This window comes from Chrysemys picta, chromosome 2, assembly GCF_011386835.1.
Source record: "Chrysemys picta bellii isolate R12L10 chromosome 2, ASM1138683v2, whole genome shotgun sequence".
Classification (NCBI taxonomy): Eukaryota; Metazoa; Chordata; order Testudines; family Emydidae; genus Chrysemys; species Chrysemys picta.
The window spans coordinates 33,064,189-33,086,920 of NC_088792.1; the positions used below are offsets into that span (position 1 = coordinate 33,064,189).

The 22,732-nt window shown below is 45.0% G+C and overlaps 1 protein-coding gene across 16 annotated transcripts in view; it reads right to left on the bottom strand.

Annotated features, from left to right (window-relative positions):
- The window catches only part of JCAD (junctional cadherin 5 associated), an 88,473-nt gene that overhangs the window by 24,415 nt on the left and 41,326 nt on the right, over window positions 1-22,732 (bottom strand). For 4 of the 16 annotated variants that reach the window (XR_010598219.1, XR_010598218.1, XM_065582898.1 and 1 more), the window contains exons 1-2: window positions 22,221-22,487; window positions 18,539-18,601 (exon numbers count right to left, since the gene is read on the bottom strand). The exons of 4 other annotated variants lie outside the window; for them this stretch is intronic. The gene's annotated coding sequence lies outside the window, so the exon portion shown is untranslated. Of the gene's footprint in view, window positions 1-574; window positions 637-18,534; window positions 18,602-22,220; window positions 22,491-22,732 lie in introns of those variants that run through there. 8 more of the 16 variants (XM_005290948.5, XM_042858315.2, XM_065582896.1 and 5 more) reach the window with 8 other exon arrangements.

The following is a 22,732-nucleotide window of genomic DNA, read 5'->3' on the forward strand; positions in this document are numbered from 1 at the left end:
CCTCCTCCTGGAGTCCTGCAAATTCTATCAAAATTAGCTGGTGAACAAGCACAAAAATAATGCATAGCAACAAGAAAAGAGAAAAAGTTTATTATGTTAGCCCATAAAGGCACTGCTGACGTCCTGCTGTGCCCCCAATTAGACTCCCTTGTTTACAGTCTTTAAAGGTTGCTTTTCGGGGAGATTTCTTTATTGCCTAGGTGGGCCTGTTGAAATCTGTAATCAGCTAATAGGTGTAATACAAATCAAAGAAGCCAAGAAAACTGCATTTGAAGCCATGTGTGTTGTTGCACAATGATTTCCAAAGCAAATGGAATCAATCCAAAGTTAAGATTTTTCCTCCTATCTGCCAGCCCTACAGACTCAGCCTGAGTTCTTTGCTGATTGCACATTGTTATTAGTAATAGGTTCTGCAGATCAAATTAGTTGATCTGTAACAGTTTCTCTTGGCTAGCTCACCCTTGTAACCTACTGTCTATTCTACTCTTCTAGCTTCTTATATTTATGGGGTACCAAGTCTTCAAAGGTTTGGAACTTGGTAAACACTTCTGTAGATGAATAGATTCCAGCACACCATCTCTTAGCTGTGCTGTTCTGCCACATCACTGAAGTGGGTGGATGAGACTTGAAATACGCCTAGGGAGCAAAAACATTGAGTAAGACACTCAATAGGACACTTGATAGGGGGCTTGTATAACATGCTCAGTGTTATATGTCCCCAGTAGTGGAACGTCTGAATAAAGAATAAGAACCTACTATTTCTAGAAGCTAATGAAGTTTCTCCTTCAGCTGAAGTGCTAGAGGCCAGTGCTTTGGTGCATGAACTCCTGGGTTCTGTCACCAAGGCTGATCTTTACAAAGAGTCTCTACTCTGTGCTAAAGAAGGCACTTCATTCACTGTTATCAATATGAGGCACTTTATATGGAGTAGGCACGAAAGGGGGACTTGACACATTTACTTGGTGTGTTCCAGAAGTCAGTTTTCAGCACAGAACCAAACTTTAAACTGTGCCTGCGCAGACCATGTAATTGTTACTTAAGGGTTTGAAAATAACTCCTTTCTAAACCGGTTTAGAATCTACACCAGTCTCTGCATAGAGCCTAAAGAATCTGTCCCCTGTCCCCTCTATATGTGGTATTGTACACTTTAAAGAAATAAAACACTTCCCAGTAACATTTGTGGAGTGGTGGTTTTTTGTTTGTTTGGTTGGTTTTTTTGGGGCCAAAACAGGGCTCCTCAAACCTACTAAAAGCTACACTGTACTAGAAGAGTAGAATGATCAGCAGATAGTCACAGGGATAAAAAAGCCAGCCAAGAGGTACTAGTCAAATTAATGGAAGAAAGGAGTGGAATCCCTTTCTTTAAAGGAAAAGATGGTTTTGTTGTTTATTTTTAAACACTTCAATAACAGGAGGTGGGGCCAGATCAGGTCAACTCAAATGATTTCTCTATTCCTAATTGTTTCTAGAACACAAAGACCTGGACTTGTGAGAGGAGGTAAAAATCACAGAAGACAGAACAGCTGGCTGCTAGAGCTATTCAACCTCTAAAGAGAAAAAGATCCACTGTGACTGCATAAACAATAGAATGCCCACTGGACAGCGCACAGGTGCAAGGAAGAAATGTGCTTTTCCTGTTATTATTGCTTGGGGGTCAATATTAACCCTTTCTCTCCTACTGCTGTGGATAGTGGCAAAGTGAAAACAATATTTGTCAGGGGTTGAAGGAGGCAATATGCAGAGAGAGAAACAGGCAATTTAGAAATAGACAAAACCTTTGGACCATGGGTCTTATTCTGATCTCACTTAAAATACTGAGAGTCACGAGTAACTTCAGTGAAATCAGTGGAGTTACACCTTGGGAAAAACCCAGTGGTAGCTGGCGCCCAAAATAACCCCTCAAGGTTAATCATATTTGAAAATAAAAAACTGGGGTAGCGTTGGGGAGGTGTTACAGGAAAGTCCTTTGGTGGGGATATGGGGAAGTGGGGCAGGGGAGAGAAGGGGGATGCCCTCTTCCACATCAGTGCCCTGCTCTTCAGAGTGAAAAACTGAGACACTTCACCATAAAGGGCAGGGTGGGTGAACACAGTTCTCTCCTCATCACAACCTCTCTCCCTTCCTCCCTCCCCTCCTTCCCTCCTAGATAGCTCTACCCTATCATCTCCCTGCTGTCTCCCCATTCCCACACTCACCACTAAGTCACCCCCATCTTCATTCACTAAAGGATTTAATTGCCTCCTGAACTCAACTCTGTAACCCAGCACATCCTACTCCTAGCTCAGAACCTCCCCAAGCCTCCCCAGCTTCCTCCAGCCCAACCAGTGTAGACCCTGCCCCCCATGACGGTTGCCACCTCTGAAGTACAAAAAACCAGGACAACTGGGATGATTTTGAGAGCCCATAAAATTTGACAGCCGGCTGTGTGTACTGAGCATTTCCCAGGACAGCTACTTCAGAAAAAGGGACGATCCTGGGAAAATGTGGCTAGGTGGCAACCCTACCCTCATACCTATCCAAAAGCCCTTCCACTGCTTACCTAACCTCTCCACATCTCAGAACCAGCCCTTCAGCTCTGAAACCTTCCCCCCCCCCCATCCATCTCTCTCTCTCACACACACACACGTCAGAAAACTCCTCTGCAAGCACAGAACCTGCCTCCCTCCTACCAGACATCCACCAACAACTAACTCAGGACTACGCTACATCCACCTGCCCACCCACATGTACACTGCTGGTCCTGGAGAAGTAGAAGCAGCAGGGAAGGACTGTGGCTGCAGGTAGCCCTATACTCCACATCAAGAGAGAACTGGTTCTACAGGAATCAGTATTCCATGCTTTGTGCCTCCCCTTTGCTGCCTTGGAGTCTATGGGCTTCAGAACCAGGATGACTCAGGGCAGCCACCTATATGACATCCCGAATCCAGAGACTGCAGAAGCTTCAGCCTCCCCCCAGTGGCAGTCAATGGCACTGCACACTGCAGTACCTCAGCTGTGCTACACAGCTCTGTCTCCAGCATAGCTGACATTATTGATAGGGCTTAGTTCCATTAGCTCCCAGTAAGACTAGTATAAATGAAGTCAGGATAGATTCAGAATGGAAGACAGTGCAATGGGTTGAGTGCTAGACTGACTTGGGAGACCACAGTTCAATTTCTTCCTCTGACACACACCTTCTGTGTGACCTGGGGCAAGTCCCTTGCTTGTTCTGTTCCTCAGATGTCCATCATAAAATGGGGTTAGCAGCACTTCCCTCCTTCACAGGGGTATTGTGAGGATAAATACGTTAGAGATATTATAGGTACTTATATTGCTCCCATTGCTAAAACATAGAAAGGATCCAGCCCCATGTACACATACTGTACATATTGGCAATTTTCCTAGTGTTTCAAAGCCAAGGTTTCTACTTTTCAGGTGGGAGGCCAGTTCCTTTTACTAGGAGTAAGTGGATGAAATTAAGAAAAGGAAGATGTAGGTCGAATATGAGGAAACATTCCTGACTGCAAGATCTCTAATCCTGTGGAACAGTTTCTAATAGAAAGGGGTGGAAGACTAGGGTCCTGGTCTACACTATGAGTTTAGGTCAAATTTAGCAGCGTTAAATCGAATTAACCCTGCACCCGTCCACACAATGAAGCCATTTATTTCGAAATAAAGGGCTCTTAAAATAGATTTCTGTACTTCTCCCTGATGAGGGGAGTAGCGCCGAAATTGACATTGCCCTTTCGAATTAGGGTTAGTGTGGCTGCAATTTGAAGGTATTGGCCTCCGGGAGCTATCCCACAGTGCACCATTGTGACCGCCCTGGACAGCAATCTGAACTCGGATGCACTGGCCAGGTAGACAGGAAAAGCGCCACAAACTTTTGAATTTCATTTCCTGTTTGCCCAGCGTGGACAGCACAGGTGACCACGCAGAGCTCATCAGCACAGGTAACCATGCAGTCCAAGAATCGAAAAAGAGCATCAGCATGGACCGTACGGGAGGTATTGGATCTGATCGCTATATGGGGAGAGGATTCTGTGCTAGCAGAGCTACGTTCCAAAAAGACGAAATGCCGAAACATTTGAAAAAATCTCCAAGGGCATGATGGAGAGAGGCCACAATAGGTATTCATATCAGTGCAGCGTGAAAGTTAAGGAGCTCAGACAAGCCTACCAGAAAATCAAAGCAGCAAACGGAAGGTCTGGGGCAGAGCCGCAGACATGCCACTTCTATGCTGAGCTGCATGCAATTCTAGGGGGGGCTGCCACCACTACCCCATCTCTGACCATGGATTCCGAGGAGGGGGTAATCTCAGCCATGCCTGAGGATTCTGCAGACGGGGAAGATGAGGACGAGCTTGCGGAGAGTATACAGCACTCCGTTCTCCCCAACAGGCAGGATCTTTTTATCAGCCTGACTGAAGTACCCTCCCAACCCTCCAAAGGCGTTATCCCAGACCATGAAGCCATGGAAGGGACCTCTGGTGCGTGTACCTTTGTAAATATAAACCATGGTTAAAAGCAAGTGTTTTTTAATGATTAATTTGCCCTGAGGACTTGGGATGCATTCGCAGCCAGTACAGACTACAGGAAAAGTCTGTTAACGTGTCTGGGGATGGAGCGGAAATCCTCCAGGGACATCTCCATGAAGCTCTCCTGGAGCTACTCCAAAAGCCTTTGCAGAAGGTTTCGGGCAGTGCAGCCTTATTCCATCCTCCATGGTAGGACACTTGACCACGCCATGCTAGTAGCAAGTAATCTGGTATCATTGCATGACAAAGCCTGGCATTCAAACAACATCCATTCTTTATCTCACTGGGTTATCCTCAGGAGAGTGATATTGTTCATGGTAACCTGGTTGAAATACAGGAATTTAATTAAGGGCACGGAGGTGGCCATTCCTACTGGGCTGTTTGCCTGTGCTGAAAATCCTTCCCTGCAATTAGCCAAGCGGGGGGGTGGGGAGGGCATTGGCGCTGAGCTTTTCACGTTTGGCTAGCAGGGATCTTCCCTGATACCAGCGACACGGTGGGGGGGAGGGATAAAGAGAAATGGATGGGGGGGGGGGTGTTAGTTTGGTTTCTGCTGCTGCACGTCAACAGGAAAACTGCAGCACTCAACGGGCTTTGCTTGGTATGTGGGAAAGGGAGGGCGCTGCTTTTATGAAGGCTGCAGAAGCCGAAAGACAACGGCTTACCATGGCCGCATGCAAGCCGAATTCTGTTTCCCAGACCTGTATCTGTGATCTCTAACACCAAAGCCGCAGGCACTCAATATTAAGATGCAAAATGCGACCTTGTGCCAAAATCACATGTGCTATGTAATGTGAATAGTGTTGTTCACTGTGAAAGAGTATAAGCATTGTTCTGTAAAATGTATCTTTTTAAATACTTCTCTACCTTTTTTCCCTCCCTCCCGCAGCTGCAAATTTTTCAAGCCTCCCTCCTCCGTCCCGAAGGCTAACTCAGATAAGGTGGTGAAAAAAAACGGACGCGAGACAAAATGTTCTCTGAAATCATGGAATTGACCCACAATGAAAGAGCTCATCTGAATGAGTGGAAGGACATGGTATCAAAGTACAGAAAAGATGCCAGTGAACATGAGGACAGGAGGGACCAACATGAGGGACCAACGGGAGGAGAGGAGAGATGCTCGAGATGAGAGGTGGCGGCAGGAAGATCAGAGGAGGCAGGATGCAACGCTTGGCTGCTACGTGAGCAAACAGACATGCTCCGGCATCTGGTGGAGCTTCAGGAACAGCAGCAGGATCACAGAGTGCCGCTGCAGCCCCTGTATAACAGTCCTTCCCCCTCACCACGTTCCATAGCCTCCTCTCCCAGACGTGTAAGAACGCGGTGCGGGGAGGCTCCATGCACCCTCCCACTCCACCCAGTGGACAGCCCAAACAAAGGCGGTCATTATTTTGAACTTTTTTAGTGGCCTTTTTCTTCCCTCCTATCCTCCTCCCAAACCCCACGTGGGCTACCTTGTCAGTTCTCTCCCTCTTTTTATAATCAATTAATAAAGAATACATGATTTTTAACTCATAGTGACTTTATTTCCTTTGAAAGCAAGCTGTGATCGAAGGGGGAGGGTGGGTTGCTTACAGAGAATGAGTCAATTAAGGGACGGGTTTTCATCAAGGAGAAACAAACAGAACTTTCACACCATAGCCTGGCCAGTCACGAAACTGGTTTTCAAAGCTTCTCTGATGCGCAGCGCTTCCTGGTGTGCTCTTCTAATCGCCCTGGTGTCTGGCTGTGCATAATCAGCAGCCAGGCAATTTGCCTCAGCCTCCCACTCCGCCATAAAGGTCTCCCCCTTACTCTCACAGAGATTGTGGAGCACACAGCAAGCAGCAATAACAATGGGAATATTGGTTTGGCTGAGGTCTGAGTGAGTCAGTAACATGCACCAGCAACCCTTTAAATGTCCAAATGCACGTTCTACCACCATTCTGCACTTGCTCAGCCTGTAGTTGAACAGCTCCTGACTACTGTCCAGGCTGCCCGCGTATGGCTTCGAGCCATGGCATTAAGGGGTAGGCTGGGTCCCCAAGGATAACTATAGGCATTTCAACATCCCCAATGGTTATTTTCTGGTCTGGGAAGTAAATCCCTTGCTGCAGCTGTTTAAACAGCTGAAGACGCGAGTGTCATGAACCCTTCCCGGCCATCCCATGCTGATGTTGGTGAAATCTCCCTTGTGATCCACCAGTGCTTGCAGCACCATTGAAAAGTACCCCTTGCGATTTATGTACTGGCTGCCCTGGTGCTCCGGTGCCAAGCTAGGGATATGGCTTCCATCTATCGCCCCACCACAGTTAGGAAATCCCATTGCAGCAAAGCCATCCACTATGACCTGCACATTTCCCAGAGTCACCTTTGGTAGCAGCAGCTCAGTGATTGCTTTGGCTACTTGCATCACAGCAGCCCCCACAGTAGATTTGCCCACTCCAAATTGATTCCTGACTGACCGGTAGCCGTCTGGCATTGCAAGCTTCCACAGGGCTATCGCCACTCGCTTCTCAACTGTGAGGGCTGCTCTCATCTTGGTATTCTGGTGCTTCAGGGCAGGGGAAAGCAAGTCAAAGTTCCATGAAAGTGCCCTTACGCATGCAAAAGTTTCACAGCCACTGGGAATCATCCCAGACCTGCAACACTATGCGGTCCCACCAGTCTGTGCTTGTTTCCCAGGCCCAGGATCGGCGTTCCATGGCTATAACCTGCCCCATTAACAGCATGATCTCCAAAGCGCCGTGGCCCGCGTTTTGAGAGAATTCTGTGTCCATGTCCTCATCACTCTCGTCGCCGCGCTGCCATCGCCGCCTCCTCCTCGCCTGGTTTTTCAGGTCCAGGTTCAGCATAAACTGCACGATAATGCGTGAGGTGTTTACAATGTTCATGACTGCTGACTTGAGCTGAGCGGGCTCCATGCTTCCCGTGGTATGGCATCTGCAGTGTTCACCCAGGAAAAAAGGCGTGAAACAGTTGTCTGCCATTGCTTTCATGGAGGGAGGGGTGAAACTGTACCCAGAACTACCAGCGACAATGTTTTTTGCCCCATCAGGCATTGGGATCTCAACCCAGAATTCCAATGGGCGGGGGAGACTGCGGGAACTATGGGATAGCTACCCACAGTGCAACGCTCCGTAAGTCGATGCTAGCCTCGGTACATAGACGCACACCGCCGAATTAATGTGCTTAGTGTGGCCGCATGCACTCAATGTTATACAATCAGTTGCCAAAAATCAAATTCTGTAAATTCGGAGTAATCCCGTAGTGTAGACATACCCTATTGCTGTCCACTTGAAATCTAAGCAGTTTCAGAGAACGAGTTAAAAGTAGTTTCAAGTAAAGCACGTGTCCCTGAGTCCGCCAGCCAATTTGTTGTGGTTTCACACTAACATTTTCTTTTAAAATGTTTTTATCACACTTGTTTGTGTGGATGTTTTGTACAACAAAAAGGAAACCAACTGACTGACCAGATGGGAAAAACAATGAAATTGTCTATGTGCACAGTGATACCAAATGCACAAACTAAGCCAATGGAAAAAGAGAGAGAAATCCCCCTTCTTAGCTTCTTTCAGTCATGGTATCTTAGCAGCTATTTTTAACAGTAGTAGGTACAAAACTTTCAGACAGACGTGGGATTTTTAAATTGACAAATCCCTTTAAAAGTAACCGAAATAAAACACTAGTGAATGTAAAATGGGGACAATTGGGCACTGGCAAGGAGATGGCCTAGATAATCAAATAAATCTTTCCCATCTCCCTGGTTCATGAAAAAGTGGGGAGGGATTTTACTCCTGGCAATATGACAAAGAATTTATCCTGCTCATTCCCTCTACTACTGTGATTCAGAGGCAGGCAGGAAAGGGTGTGTCTCACCATAGTGACACTGAATTCTTAGAATCACATCCAGTTCTAGACTGGCTCCAAAGTGGTAATGCAAAGAATTTGGGTCAAAAGTGTGAGAGAGTGTATTCAGGGCCGGTGCAAGGATATTTTGCGCCCTAGGCAAAACTTCCCCCTTGCACCACCCTCTCCCCTCCCGCCAGAGTATCGCTTATTATAAACTTTCAAAAAATGAATACAGTGGAGTCACATCTTATGCGGGGGTTAGGTTCTAAGGTTAGCGTGTAAGAGGAAAATTGCATACAGTGAAAATTACCATAAAGTACAGTACACACATTATACACAGTATACACTAGAGCAGGGGTCCTCAACCTATGGCACGCGTGCCAAAGGTGGCACGCGAGCTGATTTTTTTTAATGAGCCGAATTTTTTTAAAATGAGCCCGCTGCCACCCTGGGGTTCCGTTCACTCAGCCGGCAGCGGGCTAAGCGGGGCCAGCAGCAGGCTGAGCAGGGTGGCGGCCGGGACCCAAGCTGGCAGGAGCCGGCTGCCGGTCTGGGGTTCCATCCGCCAGCTCCTGCCAGCTGGGGTCCCGGCCGCCGGCCCACTCAGCCTGCTGCCGGCTGAGTGAACGGAACCCCAGGCTGGCAGCGGGCTCAGTGGCGGCCAGGACCCGCAGCCTGCCATAAAAAAAAAAAAAAAAAAAAAAAAAAAAAAATCGGCTCGCATGCCATCTTTGGCACGCATGCCGTAGTTGAGGACCCCTGTTCTAGTGTATACAGTGTATACTATGTATACTGTGTGTACTGTACTTTATGGTAATTTTCACTATACACGACTTTCCTCTTATGCACCTAAACCCCGGGTAAAATGGGACTCTACTGTAGCGTAAAAAAATTTTGGGGCACCGCTTTTTGGAGCCCGCAAATCTTGGTGCCCTAGGCGGCTGCCTAGTTTCCCTAGTGGTTATACTGGCCCTGAGTGTATTGGAAGGGTTGGGAGCGATACCTTGGCTCCATGATAGCAGACCAGGAGCACTATTGATCAAGCCTTGAAGAGGATCAGCAGACTGCATGTTAATGAAGAGAACCTGTAAAACAAGGGGCTGCAATTCATTAGAGTCTAGTTTAATACACAAGATCTCAGCTTCCTTCAAAGTCTGTGCTTGGCAGGAGACGGTGGAGCTTCTGTGGAGAAGGGTTCCTGTGAACAGCAGATGATCATGAATCTTTCAGCCCAAGAGAGTGAAAGCTACCATTCTGAAGCTGACTGGGGAAAAAAGTTGCTATCATGATACCCCATCAAAGAGTATAACACTCAGTAACAATCAATATTTCATGCATATGGACAGGATTAGATTTCTGTCTGCATGTCATCTCATCCATAGTATACACGACAAATTAAAGAAACAGGTGCAGAAGTTCTCACCCAAGAGCAAAAAGAGAACAGGATTTAACACCAACATCAAAATAAAAAACTCAGCTCAAGGCAGAAATGAACATGACATAAGAGGGATAAAAAGGAGAGTAGCCACTGAATCCATCCAAAATTTTTTGCACAAAAAGTTACCTAAGGAAAAATGGCTTTTTACTGAAAACAGAACTTTTTGTAAAATATTGTGTGACAAAGTTCCTCCTCTATCTTGGCGGGTCCTGCACTTATTGGCGGATTTTCTTGCCTCAGAGATTCACCATGTGGGTTGGGGAACAGCCCAGAGACCTTCTCCTCTGGAAGAACCGACAGTCCAGGTCAATTGGGAGGTTTGGGGGGAACCCAGGCCCACCCTCTACTCCGGGTTCCAGCCCAGGGCCCTGTGGACTGCAGCTGTCTATAGTGCCTCCTGTAACAGCTGCATGACAGCTACAACTCCCTGGGCTACTTCCCTATGGCCTCCTCCAAACACCTTCCTTATTCTCACCACAGGACCTTCCTCGTGGTGTCTGATAACGCTTGTACTCCTCAGTCCTCCAGCAGCACACCCTCTCACTCTCAGCTCCTTGTGCCTCTTGCTCCCAGCTCCTCACACTCACACCACAAACTGAAGTGAGCTTCTTTTAAAACCCAGGTGCCCTGATTAGCCTGCCTTAATTGATTCTAGCAGCTTCTTCTTAATTAGCTCCATGTGTCCTAATTAGCCTGCCTGCCTTAACTGGTTCTAGCAGGTTCCTGATTACTCTAGTGCAGCCCCTTCTCTGGTCACTCAGGGAACAGAAAACTACTCATCCAGTGACCAGTATATTTGCCCTCTACCAGACTCCTGTACCCCACTGGTCTGGGTCTGTCACAATTGTCAACAACTTGAACATTTTCACAAAAGTTTGTGTGATGTTAATCAAACTGCTTATTTAAACCGTGACAACATTTAAAAGTTTAATAACTATTTCAAATACAATTCTGGTAACATTTTGATAGAAAAAATTGATGAGATCCCAGAATTGGGTTTGAAAAATACATCCATTTTGAACATTGCTATAATTACAAAATCTCATGCGAAATGTTTTTTGTCTTTCAGACAGCTCCATAGGCCACTGATGGAGCCTGCTTCAGAACAGGGACATATGCTTGATCTGATTTAGTATGGTGAATGGTATCGTATGTTCAGCAATGGCACATAGCTCCCAAATACACCTGACAATTGTACTATGCAGGAAAGAAATTCCTTCTTGACCACCGTGGCAATCTCCTGATGCACTGGAGCATGAGATTTCATCAATGGCGATTAGCCAGGATGGGCAGAAATGGTGTCCCTAGTCTCTGTTTGCCAGAAGCTGGGAATGAGCGACGGGCTGGATCACGTGATGATTACCTGTTCTGTTCGTTCTCTCTGGGGCACCTGGCACTGGCCACTGTCAGAAGACAAGATACTGGGCTAGATGGACCCTTGGTCTGACCCAGTATAGCCATTCTTATGTTCTGGTTCAGAGGTAACGTCTTCAAAAGCAGTAAGTGACTTAGGAGCCTAAATCATACTGACTTCCAAGACTCCTAAGTGCCTAAGTCGCTTTTGAATATGGGATTGGGCTTTGAAAAACTTTTCCTTGGGTCTTCAAATGTGATTTGTTACAGAAGAGTATGTAGGTTCTAATATTTGCATGGTTTTTCACAGGCACTAAGCAGTCATTTTACAAGATGGAAATGTGAGATCTAGTCCTCTCACAACATTATAGTTCCTGGATTGTGGAAATACTGTAAGAAGCTCAGATCTTGCATTATTTCAGCCCCAAAATGGCTTCTTGAGGCAAAAAAGTATTTAAAACAAGACCTCAAACACTGAGCTCTCCACGTGTTGCCTGAACACATTGATTCTATTTGGCACACGCAGGGTTAACTTAGTGCTCATGGACACAGTCCTGGTTTATTATCCGATTAAGTTCTGGTTGAGGAACAAATGAAAATTGTGTACATTAAAAAGCAAATGACAGCAAAATAGTGCCCCATAGGGGGTGGGGAGAGGGAAAGAGACTTGAACTATTGCTCTCTTTTAAAGACTCTCAAACTGGGCCAGAAACTGGATGTGCAGCTTTTCTAATTTGAGGTAAGATCAACAATGCTGGAAAACAGTTTGTTTTCCCAGAGCTCATTTGTTTTGTTTGCCAATGACATCACCGTGTTCTGATAGGTTTTGCTTCCTGAGGATGCCTGTTATCTCGCCAGTGTTTCCGACTTGTCAAAGTCGGCCGGTCCAGCTCCAGTGGAAACATGGGTCAAACTTTCTTTGGCTACCTCTAAGCTACAATGCTCAGAGTCAAAGAAACAAGTATGCATTAGAACACACATACACAAGCATAGTTAAGGATTAAAATCTCCAGTACGGGGATACAATGGAACCCCTGGAGGGGGGACATTAAAAGAGTTCCTGGTTGTGTATTATCAAACACCAAAATGCTTTGTTTGTGCATTTGTCTTGGGCCCTTAATGTTTCCTTAGCTTTAAAAAGAAAGAATGGTTCTTCTTGCCCAAAGGACGAGAGAAGATAAATGATATTGATACCATAGGGCAGTATCATTGAAAGATGCACATGCTAGACCTATTGAGTGTATACAAGCAGTATTCGTATGGTGAATGGAATGGCAGCGCCGCAGCGAGGTGGCAGAACTGGAGCGTGCTGCACAGTGTATGTTCTATCTCATCATCCGAGTCTGAGGCCTTGGCTACACTTACCCGCTAGTTCGACGGCTGGAAATCGAACTTCTGGGTTCGACTTATCGCGTCTAGTCTGGACGCGATAAGTCGAACCCGGAAGTGCTCGCCGTCAACTGCGGTACTCCAGCTCGGCGAGAGGAGTACCGCGGAGTCGACGGGGGAGCCTGCCTGCCGAGTGTGGACCAAGGTAAGTTCGAACTAAGGTACTTCGACTTCAGCTACGTTATTCACGTAGCTGAAGTTGCGTACCTTAGTTCGAATTAGGGGGGTAGTGTAGACCAAGCCTGATATACGTTCTCTTGTTCTCGACATATTCCATTAGAGCCTGAGCTGTAGAAATGCTGAGCACTGACCACTCTAATTGAAGCCAGTGGGAGGTGCCGTGCCCAGCATCTCTGTAAATCAGACCCTGAACGAGTAACAACCCCTGCTATGATATATGTTCACGCCCAGCTCCCAATGACTTCAGTTGCAGCTCTGAGTGCTCAGCACTTCTGCAAATCAGACCTCAGGGTCTCAAGTCAGACACCCAGAAAATGAGGAACACGCTATAATGACCACCTGGGAAAAGTTTGGTTTAAGTGACTTGTCTATTTCCTTAGAGAGACAAGGTGGGTGAGGTAATAGCTTATCGGACCAAATTTTGTTGGTGAGAGAGAGAAGATTTTGAGCTACACAGAGCTCTTCTTCAGATCTGGGAAAGAAACTCCCAGCATCACAGCTAAATACAAGTGTTTAGCATAAGTAGTTAGCACATATTGTAAGGGACCATTCGAGGTAGAGTGATCCGCTAACACTTCTGCAGTCATAGGACAAAAAGAGCGGGTTAGCGAGCTACAGATTGTTGTAATAAGCCATAAATCCAATGTCTCTGTTCTGTCCATGAGTTTTAGTGTCTAGCAGAGTAATGAATCAAAGCTCCCAGGCTCGTCTTTTGAAAGTGTTGTGCAAGTTTCCTTTGAGGATGAGGAGTGCTCTAAAGTGATTGCTTCGTAAAAAGTGTTCACCCACAAGTGATTTTTTTTCCGTCTTATCATTTTCCTGTGTGAGTCTCCTTGCCCAGCTAGTTCCAATTCTCCTCTTCTGGCCCCTGGTCTGATCTGCCTTGCCGCTCCCCCTCACTGCCTCTCAGTTCCAGTCTGCCTCTCTGGGCTCTTCCAGAGGCGGATTAGGGTTTTGTGGGGCCGTGGGCCACAGCAAGTGGGGGCCCTTCCCCACCCCTTCCACCTGCAGTCCCCCCTACCCCTGTGCTCCTGCCAGGGCATGGGGGCTCGCCCCACCCTGCCCAGTGCTCCTGCGGGAGTGGGACACGGTGGCTTGCCCCGCTCCACCCGCCCGGTGCTCCTGCTAGAGAGTGGGGTCGGGGCACGGGGTGCTCATTTTTCTGGGGCACCGCAATTGGCTGAGGTCTCTGGGCATGGGCCCCGTCGGCCCTGTGGCTAATCAGCCCCGGGGCTCTTCATCCAACCTCAGTCTTGTCTCACCTCCTCCTCTAGCCAGGATCCCCACTCCCTCTCTCTGTGTCCCAGTTTCCTTGTCCAGCCAAGCCCAGTCTCCCTTCCTTTGCGCAGCTTCTTATCCAATTTCAGTGGCCGAGGCCCCCTCTAAACAACCAAGGAACTGGCTTTCAGTTCACCCCCCATTTCCCTCACTGGTTCACAGTCCCAGTCTCCCCCTGGCTCCCAGTTGCCAACCAGCCCGTCTCCCCTTCTTCATCCTCCAGCTCCTAGTCCCAGCCTCCTCCCCCACCCCAACTCCCAGTCTCAGCATCCCTGTCTCTCCTCAGCTCTCAGTCTCCTTGCCCATCCAGTAGCAGTCTCCCCCATCATGCTCCAGCACAGTGTTCCTCTCCTGCTCCAGTCCTAGTCTCAGCAGACTCCTTCTCCCAATCTACTCCTCTTCATCCTTTACCCCAGTTCAGCTTTTGTTGCCTCTACATTTCACTCAGACAGCTTCCTCAAACTCAGACTTTAAGGTCAGAAGAAACCATCATGATCATCTAGTCTGACCTCCTGCACATTGCAGGCCACAGAACTACTCAATGTGGAATGAATAATATTAACAATGTGGGAACTGAGGCAAAGAGGTTTTGACTGACCCACACAGTGTCAGTGACACATCCCGAATTAGAATTTAGGATGCCTGAATCTCAGTCTTATGCTTACTCCACTGGACCACGCTACCGCTAAAATATTCCTCTGGTGTTTAAGTTCTTACAGCGTATTAACAACAACCACCATCACCACCACCACCCTGCTGTGAATATATGGTAGGGTGCAGACAAGAGAGGAAGATGGGATTGGGCATATATGGTACAAGTATAAATCCGGGGGGCAGTCCAGAAGAGGGACATTGATTCCACATAAAATATGCTAACAGGGTGGATTTTCACAGGCACGGCAAAAAGCATATATTCCTGACATAGAGGCCACACCTCTGACAAATTTCAAGTTGCTGATCCAAAACACGGGGGCACTAGAGCTTCTCAATGAATGAAATGGCTGAAAGATTTTTTTTTTCAGTAAGAGCAAAACAATGTATTTCTCCCAACCTTGTTCTCAGAAACAGATAAGCTCTTTTAGCGGAAATTTTCAAAAGAAATTCATCCTGCGGCTCATACTCAGCATGGGAAATTTCAGCTCAAATGGTTAAAGTTTGGCAAAAGTTATAAGCGACTGAAAACGGGATCTTATATGGAAGTGTTGGGCAACTTTAATAATGGGCAGTGCTGGCTTTGGTGTTTTAACCTCTTCCGTTTCCCACTCCTTTTCTTTTCTGTAGCAGACAGTGTATTAAAAACAAACATTTTAAATAGGATCTGGTTTTTACCTTGACCATTTAATCTTCTTTTAAATAGTAAAATCCAATTAGACTGTAAACTCTTCAGGAAAAGGAAGTGACCAAATGCAATTTAATGTTTTGTTGAACTGATTCAAAATGAAATATTTTGGGTCAGTTAAAAAAAAAAAAGAAATATTCTGATTCAGTGGTTGGTGTCAGATCACAAACACCCATCACCACAAGGCTGTTGGTTGTAATGGAAACTCTCCTAATACCATACTTCGGGGTTCAAAGGCAACAGACCTAATTGAAAAAGCATCTCTGATGATTGCAAGTAAAAAGTGTATGTCAAGGTCATTGTAGACTGAGAAATGTAACTTTATGTTGGGACCCTGTGTGCTCCCAGGCATGCACATCTCTCTAATTCCGCTCACAAGAAGATACAAATCTGTGAATTTTGCATTTAACCTTCACTGCAGACAGGAGAGTGCGTACATTTTTCCCCAAGGAGAAAGCAAAAAGTGTATATGTTCACATTCACTGAAAATCATGGTCCATATTCTACCATCAATTTCTGAGCAGATTTCCCCAATGAAATTAATCAGGTGTTGTGCCTAATAATAATAAAAAAATTGTGGCACAATATGGCTCCCAAGAAAGTTTGGAAGTGGGAGCAAAAAAATAAAAGGAAAAAGTGTTACCAAATAGACTAAATAGTGTATTTCAGAGACTGACCCTTGCCCCGTAACATATTAGCACAGTGGTGGTCAGTGGAGGCACCTGAGCGGAAGCAACGTTGTTACAAGAACGAGGGAATGGCTGGCAGGGCATTCTCCACTGGAGCCCCAGACCTTTGGGAATGGCTTCTGCCCAGGTCTGTAACAGCCTGAGTTTGCTAGCCTTCAGGGCATGCAGCAAAGCTTTCCTCCAGTGTTCATGAGGAGACAGGTACTGGATAGGGCTGTTTGTGGTGATGTGGGACTCTGGTGGGAATTGAATGTGCATTGAGAGTTGAGCTATTTCTCTGGTATATATGTTGTTATTGGGTGGCCTGAGGGAATAGATCTGGGTTTGTTTAGTTATTTTGTGTATTTAAAAAGCTTGCCCACTGTGCCCAGAGCACTGGATAAGTGCTCTTTCATTGTAGCATGCACAAATCCAGATAAGGTAAACACAAAGGCAGAGGGGGGGATCTTTGAATATTCGCCATTATGATCAGATCCAAAGAGCCGGTTTTCAGAATGTCGAGAGCTTGCTGCCATGGATGACAAAGCACCACATTACTAGTCTGAAAACAGACCAAGAGGATTTTCTTTTTTCTGGTTTTCTTTTTAATAAAGAAGGAGCGATTTTTAAACACTGTTCACTGACATTCCATACTGAAGATGTAACAGGTTCCTAGAGAAGTTGGCAGTGTGTGGTAGAAGTATTTCCTTTGACAGTTCTACTGTTGTAATAAATAGTAACGTATTTTATTAAACAAAAAGTAAACAGCCAACTCCCTTCCCTCCGTGCCCTCTCCACCCCACCCCCTCCAAAAAAACACCTACAAAAGAAAACATGTTTTCAAACTGAGACACGTGTTCTCATGCTGTTCATGCTGCTTTCCATGGGTAAAATCTGTCAAAGCTTTGTTGGAACAAAATAAAGGGAACTTTAATTTTAAGAGTCAAGAAATGTAAGTCCTTAAGAGCTAACAGTTCCACTTTAAATACCTACATGCAAAGCCCCAATAAACTGTTCCCACACTAAACTAAGTGGATTTTTCTTCTAACCAGCAGAAACAGCTCTCAGTTTGGGCAAAACACAGAGGAGATCACCATAATTGTATTTAGTCATATGGAGTAAGAAATGTTTTAATAAGGGATCCATCACAGAGCTGGATTTTGAGATGACAGCGACATTGATTATAAAGCTTGGGCTCCATGATCAAAAGGATTACACACATGAGCATTCTCCTAATCACAGCAGGATCTGCCAGCCATTCAGGCCAGGATTCAAGAAAACAAACAAACAAACAAACAAACATGTAAACACACACTTTCCCCTTCTCACAAATGTAGTTGGTGGCTTGTGATGGGGACTCTGCAGGGTTTGGCCTGGCCTCCCCTACTTTCAGACTCCTCCATAAAGATCATGTCTGCTGGAGTAAATAGAGTCTGAGCACATCTGTGTCTGCTTTGCTCACTTACTTTCACATGTTACCAGCCTCTCTTGCCTCCCGTTCGCATACTTCTATGTGGAATCAACGTCCCTCTTCTGGACTGCCCCCCAGATCTATACTTGTACCATAGATGCCCAACCCCATCTTCCTCTCTTGTCTGTGTCCTACCATATATTCACAGCAGGGCTTTTGTTGTTGTTGTTGTCAATATGCTGGATGAACTTAAACACCAGAGGAATATTTTAGCGGTATCGAGATCCAATGGAGTAAGGATAAGACTGAGATTCAAGAATCCTAAATTCTAATTCAGGGGATGTCACTGACACACTGTGTGGCCGTGGGTCAGTCGAAACCTCTTTGCCTCAGTTTCCACATTGTTAATATTATTCATTCCACATTAAGTAGTTTAATATTTGGTATTTGACAATAAGGAAAGCAGAACTTAAGGGCTAGAATACACAAGAAAAGTTATACCAAGATAATATATTGCTTAGGGTGATTTTTTAAACCTAGTGTGGACACTTATACCAGTATAAAGGTACCTTACACCAATATAGATTATTCATCTTCCCACACAAGAATAAAACTATACTAGTACAACTGCAACCACGCTAGGGAAGGGTTTGTTATTTTAACTGCACTGGTGTAGTTAAAGTGGCAAATCTTTCTAGTGTAGACAAGCCCTTAGAGACTGAATAGGTAAGTGATAGCCAATCAGTACCACAGAGAAAGAGGGACTGTCCTGAATTTTCAAAAATTGCCACAAATTTTAGATGCCAACTTTAAGATATATGACTGTGTCTTTTGCATGCAAAATTAGTAGCCACTTTTGAAAATCTGGCCCAGTATAGTTAATACTATAAACATACTTCCCATCTAATATTGTCTGAGTAATCACTGACAAATTTCAATAATGTTCTAATCATGAACTACTTGGGCAACGTACATGCTGTTGCAATTTTTCACTGTCTACTATAATCAGCACTATATTGCACAGAGACATATTTAGCTTATTCCTGCTGTAGGTGTTAAAAGATCCCATCAATCTATGTAGATATCTACATTTGGATCTTAAAGGTGGTATAAAGTTGTTGAAAGACTGACCTACCCTTTCCTTTGTAGCTGGACCTAGTGAGTAAGCTTCCCCCAGCATTCCTCAAGTCCACAGGCTCTTGAAACAAAGCACAATAGCAAGGTTTTAGCAAGTGAGATAACCCTTTCCACTCATGAAGGGGAAAACAACATCTGTTAAAACCAAACAAATTGGTGTAAGGAGTTCAGCAAGAGACCCAGAGGATTTTGAAGACATAGCTCTTGGTTGGGTCAACACACTGTGAAAAGAAAATTACAAGAGAACAATTGTTTCATACTCTGCTCTCCTACCCCTAAACTCCCTCAAGATTAATTAGGCTGGACTCTGGCCAAATTCATTAAAATGGAAGATTTGGCCAGGACCTTGCAGCCTGCTTGTAAGCAGCTCGAAAAATATGGAGAAGTTCAGAAATGCATCACCCTCCAACCAGATCTGCTTTTGGCAAAACCCAAGTTTGCATGTGCCATGTCATTGCTGTGACAGTCAGGAGAATTATTTTAAAATGATCTTTTCTTAATTAGATAGCGACGCAGAAAACATTTGCTTTTCCCCACTGAACAATAGATCCTTGTTTATTTTCCGTGTGCTCTTTAGGTCGTGAGAAAGCCAGTCAAGTTATGTATCTAACAATATACTACTGTAATCCGTTAACACTCGAAAGACTAAAACCGACAGATTCAGTCCGATTAGTATTTTCTGAGCACAGGAGACTGTTTTACAGCCAGCAATTTTGAATAATGCTACAGGAAGTGAGGACACAAACTAGGGCCCCATCCTGAAAACAATGGGCTAGACTGATTTCACAATCTGCCTTGTGCATGTAGTGGTGTGCTGCCATGTCACCAAGGAGCAGTGCAGGGAAGGAATCATGCCTCAGAGATTTGCCATCCCACCCTGTGATCCAGGCGATAGTAATTTGCTATTGGTCCTTTCTACATTACAACCCTTATTCCATGGCAATTCAACTGCACGGGCTGGTGCACTGGGGAAAAAGCATAGAACCAATGTTCCTGTCACTACCCACTCTCCTGCTTTGTGGAGAATAGTGGACACACAATAAGAGTGGCAGAACCAGGTCCCAAGTGAGTAAAAGCCATGAGATTCCTCGCCAATTCGTACTGCAGTAGTTTATTCAGAAGTTGCTTATTCTGCTCTTTAACAATTGAATTTAATTGGGTCGTTATTTTCCATGTAACTATTTATAACAACAACAAATGGTAACATCTTTTTTGACTTAATACAGACCCTTTAAAGCAATGAAAGGAAAACGGTTCAGCTACTGCTCAGGAACGTGGCTGAATGCTTTAGGCTAGAAGGCAAGATACGCATTGCATTGTCACTAAGATTTGGTATCCTGACAACACGGATCAAAATGCTTGCTCATGCAGTTGTACTCAGATTTTTACTTAAGAGCATGAGCTGAAGTGTCTTAGCTTCTGGGACTCCTAACAACGGAAAAACAATTTCTCTGAATCCTTAACAAACCCCCAATCCAGAAGAGATTCCGTAGAGACACAACAGTCCATTGGCATGGATTCGATGCCCAAATCAGGGCTATAATTTGTAGTTCTAGGACAATTTAAAATGTAATATTCAGCCTAACACCTAATGGAAAAACAACAGATTTTTTCTTCTCTTTGCAATGATAACTGAGTAAAGTGTAAAAGGGCCCGCTTATAATAGAAAGCACTAAGACTGATGATAAACTTTTGCAGCTTCAGGTTTAAGGCCCTGACCCTGCAAACTAATCTGTGCAAGTGGACCACCACTAAAGTCAATGGGGCTCATATGGACACAGGGGTAGCTGTATAGATCAATTTGAGGGATTAATGCCTATGACTGTATTATCACATTCTAACAATCAGGTTTTTAAAGGCAATTTTAGTTTCTAAGACAGACAGTAACTTGATTGTGACTCTTCATGGGAGTAAAGTTAAGCATGAGTTGGGTCACATTTGCAGAACCAGGGCCTTTCACTTCACTAAAGAATTCATCTCTCCTGTTCAGAAAGTGGGTTACAATGTGGGGATAGACAAGAATTAACATGTAGAAAAGGGACATGAACAGAGACAGAAGCCTCAAACTGTCATAGGCAGTACCACACACAGACGTGCGTGAGCTTTTCAGGGTGAAAGCAAGTTTGTAGCTTTAAAAGAAAGAAAATAGCAAAGCAGGAAAGAAATTCAAAAGCTAGAGAGAGAGAGAGAGAGAGGATTGCTTCACAGTCTGTTTTCTTATTTGATGTGCTTAGACACAAACAAGATTATGGCTCTTCACAAAAAATACTTTGCAAGATTTGGAGATTTAACTAAATGTCTTTAATTTAGTTATAAAAGCGCTGGTGTTTTTAGTGCTGCTAATTCACCCGTCATGGGGGGGAAGGAACAAAGGTTAGTTTCCAATAGCTGCCTGGTATTAACCATCCACACATTTTGTCTCATATGTACAAATGAGAGTAACTGATGCTTTGTTGTTATGATTGTAGAGTGGAATAATTTAGTTTTTGAAACATCCAGATGGATCCCAAGCATTAAATTTCTGTTATTCCTGGCAAGAAGCTAATGCAGGTTCTTTTATTAGTAAGCTAGTTCATGTTGCAGCAGAGCAGTCATCTCTCTGCTATAAAGTACCTAAATGTTTCATTTTATGGCTAAACTGGTAACATCTTGAGAGAGATGCTTGGAAAATCAGAGACTCTGGGCTGGCTATAGTGCTCAATAAACAATCTTTACAGCATCTCCCTTACAGGAGCTTAGTTGGGAAGAATAAACACCGTAAGAAAACTTGTGGGATGTAGCAGCAAGGCACCATGAAGGAGACCTGCACAGAGGCACTTAGATTTCACAGTCACAGATTACCAAACCCTAATCCCTAAAGCACTAAACCCTCTCTGTGAGGGGTGGTGCTTTCCGCAGCCTGGGTTAACATCATTATTTCTTTGATGGAACATTTTAAAAGTCAAAAATGTGGGGGGAAAGTTTGTAAACTTTGCAGGGCTATCAGTACAGAAATTGAATCGGCTATAGTCACTGAATCAATTAATCAGCAGGTCACCTGAAGTGACCACAGGCTGCAATTTACTGCAGAAGACTCATCAGAAGCATACAGCTGACCTAAAACCTGCCCTGAAAATATGATCTCTTTCCACTGCTGTGTGGCAAGACAACCCTTTTGCTTTGCTCTGATCTTTGATTCCACCTACCCAGTGCAAAAGGGTAAGGGGCTGCTAGCAGCAGACTTTAGGTCCCCCTATGTCCAAGCCAAATGGGGAAACACATACCTCACGTAATCTTCAAACAATTGAAGGAAAGAGCCAAGCTGCTTGTAAACACATACTCTCTGGTACTCAAACAGTTACATCTGCAACTAACACCAGCGGAGACCAGATAATCTACTGCTGCTCCAGCAAAACTATTAATCTGTTTGAAAATGGTCAGCGCAGCATGTGCAGCATACACTCAGAGCTCCGGAACAGAGCAAAAAGCCTATGGTTTGACATGAGGAGAGAAACTTAGAGATGCAGTTAGAATCGTTGGCAGCTGCATGACAGCTTTGCAGTGGATTGGTTCCTTTTTGCAGCATGCCTTACAGAGAAACAACAAAGCCACCCACACAATTCCCTTGAACTCTTAATTCAGGCTGAATAAATTAAGTGGTTTTAACTTGGAGATGTAGGAAGAGAATGTCGCTGACTTACCAGGTGGCTCCCCCATGCTTCCCTCTGTTCTCTGCGTTTGGGAGTATTGTGAGAGAGCCCAGCCTTGCATGAAGCAGTCACTGCGGAGCATGCCTAGTGCAGACAGTTTGCCTTGCCTTTCCTCCCCAGCAGCTTAATGACTTTGAAGTGAACCTCAAGCTTCCTGGAAATTATCAAAGATTCCTCCACAACAGAAAACTTTTTTTTTAAAGGAATAAACCACTCTAGTTTCAACCCAGGTGGCATGGCTGTTGTGTAATTCCATCTGATCTCTCTTCATTATCACCTCTCCGAACATTCTAGCCACGTGAAGTAGCTTAGCCCCCAGGATTAAGAACATTCTTGTTAATATGCTGCAGATATATTACACACACACACACACACACACCCTTCAAACGTTAATCTTCACAAAAACATGCGATGCTGGGTTAAGACGAAATGGGGCCCAGATCCAATCCAATCCAAGGGCTCCCCCCAAAGCAAAGAGCAGCCCACAACAAATCAAATACTCT